The following is a 4,724-nucleotide window of genomic DNA, read 5'->3' on the forward strand; positions in this document are numbered from 1 at the left end:
ACTGCATCTTTATATAATACATTTATCACTAGCCACTTTAACTATGCCGCTTTGTTTACATACTCATCTCATATGTATATACTGTACTCAATACCATCTACTGTATCTTGCCTATGCCGCTCTGTACCATCACTCATTCATATATCTTTATGTACATATTCTTTATCCCCTTACACTTGTGTACAAAAGGACGTTGAACGCACCATTCGCAAAATTCTAATTTTATATACCATAAAATTGTATGCATGTTCGTTGCGGTAGCGTGGCCGAGTGGTCTAAGGCGCTGGATTTAGGCTCCAGTCATTTCGATGGCGTGGGTTCGAATCCCACCGCTGCCAGAACTGTGTTTTTATTTTGAAAAATCTATGCAAAACGGACATTACAGACTACTTGACCTTGACGTAATTTCAACTGCAACCTTTTATGGTGTTGCTGTATGATTTGTGGATTATGCAATTGCTCCCTCATGTTGTGCATGTATCATAGCTTCTTGTCTTTTATTGTCATTAGTCTTTTTCTGTAGGCAGAACTGAGCGATGTCACCTGATGTAAAGTACTAAAGTATATATACTTTAAATACTTTAAATACTACTTAAGTCGTTTTTGGGGTATCTGTACTTTACTTTACTATTTATATTTTTGCGAACTTTTACTTTTACTTCACTACATTCCTAAAGAAAATAATGTACTTTTTACTCCATACATTTTCCCTGACACCCAAAAGTACTCGTTACATTTTTACATAAATGGACCAAATCACACACATCAAGAGAACTTCCCTCTTCATCTCTACTGCCTCTGATCTGACTTGCTAAACACAAATGCTTTGATTGTAATTATGTCTGAGGTTGGAGTGTGCCCCTTGCTGTCCGTCAATAATTGTTTTACTTTAGTGCGGAGCCCCTAGTCCCACTGTACATGCCTAAGATACCTCCTTTGTCCCAACTCCCACACATGCAGTGACCACACCCAGTATAACCAGCGTGTCCAGAGATGCAACCTTTCTTATCGTCACTCAGTGCCTGGGCTAACCTCCACTGTACCCGCACCTCACCATACGCCTCTCTGCACATTATTCCCTGAATCTATTCTACCACACCCAGAAATCTGCTCCTTTTATTCTCTGTCCCCAAAGCACGAGACTACCAGTTTTGCTAGCCTTTAGCCGTACCTTCATCCTACTCCTCTTTTGTTCCTCGGGTAATGTGGAGGCTAACCCAGGCCCTGCGTGTCCCCAGGCACTGTCATTTGTTGACTTCTGTAATCGAAAAAGCCTTGGTTTCATGCATGTAAACATCAGAAGCCTCCTCCCTAAGTTTTTTTACTCACTGCTTTAGCACACTCCCCCAACCCTGATGTCCTTGCCGTGTCTGAATCCTGGCTGAGGAAGGCCACCAACATTTCTGAGATTTCCATACCCAACTACAACGTTTTCCGTCAAGATAGAACTGCCAAAGGGGGAGGAGTTGTAATCTACTGCAGAGATAGCTTGCAAAGTTTTGTCATACTCTCCAGATCTTTGCCCAAACAGTTCGAGCTTCTAATTAAAAAAAAATAATCTCTCCAGAAATAAGTCTCTCACTGTTGCCGCCTGTTATAGACCCCCCTCAGCTCCCAGCTGTGCCCTGGACACTATATGTGAATTGATTGCCCCCCATCTGTCTTCAGAGTTCGTTCTGTTAGGTGACCTAAACTGGGATATGCTTAAAACCCCAGTAGCCCTACGATCTAAGATAGATGCCCTCAATCTCACACAAATTATCAAGGTAACCACCAGGAACAACCCTGAATCCGTAAACATGGGCACCCTCATAGATATTATCCAGACCAACTTGCCCTCCAAATAAACCTCTGCTGTTTTCAATCAGGATCTGAGTGATCACTGCCTCATTGCCTGCATCCGCTATGGGTTCGCTGTCAAACGACCACCCCTCATCACTGTCAAACGCTCCCTAAAACACTTCTGCGAGCAGGCCTTTTTAATCGACCTGGCCCAGGTATCCTGGAAGGATATTGACCTTATCCCGTCAGTCGAGGATGCCTGGTAGTTCTTTAAAAGTAATTTCCTCACCATCTTAAATAAGCATGCCCCATTCAAAAAAAATGTAAAACTAAGAACAGATATAGCCCTTGGTTCACTCCAGACCTGACTGCCCTTGATCAGCAAAAAAACATCCTGTGGCGGACTGCAATAGCATCGAATAGTCCCGCGATATGCAACTGTTCAGGGAAGTCAGGAACCAATACACACAGTCAGTCAGGAAAGCAAAGGCCAGCTTTTTCAAACAGAAATTTGCATCCTGTAGCTCTAACTACAAAACATTTTGGGACACTGTAAAGTCCATGGAGAATAAGAGCACCTCCTCCCAGCTGCCCACTGCACTACAGCTATGTAACACGGTCACCACTGATAAATCCATGGTAATCGAACATTTCAATAAGCATTTCTCTACGGCTGGCCATGCTTTCCTCCTGGCTACCCCAACCCCGGCCAACAGCTCCACATCCCTCGCAGCTACTTGCCCAATCCTTCCCAGCTTCTCCTTCACCCAAATCAAGATAGCAGATGTTCTGAAAGAGCTGCAAAACCTGGACCCGTGCAAATCAGCTGGGCTAGACCATCTGGACCCTCTCTTTCTAAAACTATCCACTGCCATTGTTGCAACCCCTATTACCAGTCTGTTCAAACTCTCCGTCGTATCGTCCGAGATCTCCAAAGATTGGAAAGCTGCAGCGGTCATCCTCCTCTTCAAAGGGGGTGACACTCTAGACCTAAACTGTTATAGACCTATATCCATCCCGCTCTGCCTTTCTAAAGTCTTCGAAAGCCAAGTTAATAAACAGATCACTGACCATTTCGAATCCCAACGTACCTTTTCCACTGTGCAATCCGGTTTCCGAGCTGGTCATGGGTGCACCTCAGTCATGCTCAAGGTACTAAACGATATCATAACCGCCATCGATAAAAGACAGTACTGTGCAGCTGTCTCCACCGACCTGGCCAAAGCTTTCGACTCTGTCAATCACCGTATTCTTATCGGCAGACTCAATAGCCTTGGTTTCTCAAATGACTGCCTCGCCTGGTTCATCAACTACTTCTCAGACAGAGTTCAGTGTGTCAAATCGGAGGGCCTGTTGTCCGGACCTCTGGCAGTCACTATGGGGGTACCACAGGGTTCAATTCCCGGGCCGACTCTTTTCTCTGTATATATCAACGATGTCGCTCTTGTTGCGGGTGATTCCCTGATCCATCTCTACGCAGAAGACACCATTCTGTATACATCTGGCCTTTCTTTGGACACTGTGTTAACTAACCTCCAAACGAGCTTCAATGCCATACAACACTCCTTCCGTGGCCTCCAACTTCTCTTAAACGGGAGTAAAACCAAATTCATGCTTTCAACCGTTTGCTGCCCACACCCACCCGCCAGCCCGACTAGCATCACTACTCTGGACGGTTCTGACCTAGAATACGTGGACAACTACAAATACCTAGGTGTCCGGCAAGACTGTAAAACTCTCCTTCCAGTATATCAAACATCTCCAATCCAAAACCAAATCTAGAATTGGCTTTCTATTTCGCAACTTAGCCTCCTTCACTCACGCCGCCAAACTTACCCTAGTAAAACTGACTATCCTACCGATCCTCGACTTCGGGGATGTCATCTACAAAATAGCTTCCAATACTCTAATTAGCAAATTGGATGTAGTCTATCACAGTGCCATCCGTTTTGTTACCAAAGCGCCTTATACCACCAACCACTGCGACCTGTATGCTCTAGTCAGCTGGCCCTCGCTACATATTCGTCGCCAGACCCACTGGCTTCAGGTCATCTATAAGTCTATGGTAGGTAAAGCTCTGCCTTATCTCAGCTCACTGATCACGATAACAACACCCACCCGTAGCACGTGCTCCAGCAGGTATATCTCGCTGGTCATCCCCAAAGCCAACACCTCATTTGGCCGCCTTTCCTTCCAGTTCTCTGCTGCCAGTGACTGGAACGAATTGCAAAAATCGCTGAAGCTGGAGACTTACATTTCCCTCACTAACTTTAAACTTCAGCTATCTGAGCAGCTAACCGATCGCTGCAGCTGTACACAGTCCATCTGTAAATAGCCCACCCAATCCATTTGCACACACTGTATATCGACTTTCTTTTTTTCTATTATGTTATTGACTGTATGCTTGTTTATTCCATGTGTAACTCGGGCATTGATGTTTCTGTTGCAGTGCTTTGATTTATCTTGGCCAGGTCGCAGTTGTAAATGAGAACATGTTCTCAACTAGCTTACCTGGTTAAATAAAGGTGAAATAAAAAAGAAAAGTAAAAGAAAGAAAAAAGAAAAAAAAGAAAATGGTGCCATCTGCTTTAATTAATGTAAGGAATTAGAAATGGATTGTACTTTTACTTTTCATACTTAAGCATATTTAAAACAGAACCCTTTTAGACTTTTACTCAAGTAGTATTTTACTAGGTGACTTTCACTTTTACTTGAGTCATTTTCTATTAAGGTATCTTTACTTTTACTCAAGTATGACAATTGAGTAATTTTTCCCCCACTTGTAAAAAATTCATTAAACAAATATATATTTTTGGTCTTAATTTAAGGTTAGGTTTATGCATTAGGGTTAGCAGTGTGGTCACGGTACGGGTTAAGGTTAGGGTTAGGTTAAAAATCTGATTTTATGACTTTCTGTCCCATTGTCACAAAACGACAAACAG

At 43.4% G+C, this 4,724-nt stretch overlaps 1 non-coding gene across 1 annotated transcript; it reads left to right on the forward strand.

The window, feature by feature from the left end:
• The first annotated feature begins 256 nt into the window (after positions 1-256).
• Positions 257-338, forward strand: trnal-uag (transfer RNA leucine (anticodon UAG)). The gene has a single exon. It is a non-coding gene; the product is annotated as a tRNA-Leu (tRNA).
• Positions 339-4,724: the final 4,386 nt, after the last annotated feature.

This window comes from Oncorhynchus keta, unplaced genomic scaffold (assembly GCF_023373465.1).
Source record: "Oncorhynchus keta strain PuntledgeMale-10-30-2019 unplaced genomic scaffold, Oket_V2 Un_contig_5557_pilon_pilon, whole genome shotgun sequence".
Classification (NCBI taxonomy): Eukaryota; Metazoa; Chordata; class Actinopteri; order Salmoniformes; family Salmonidae; genus Oncorhynchus; species Oncorhynchus keta.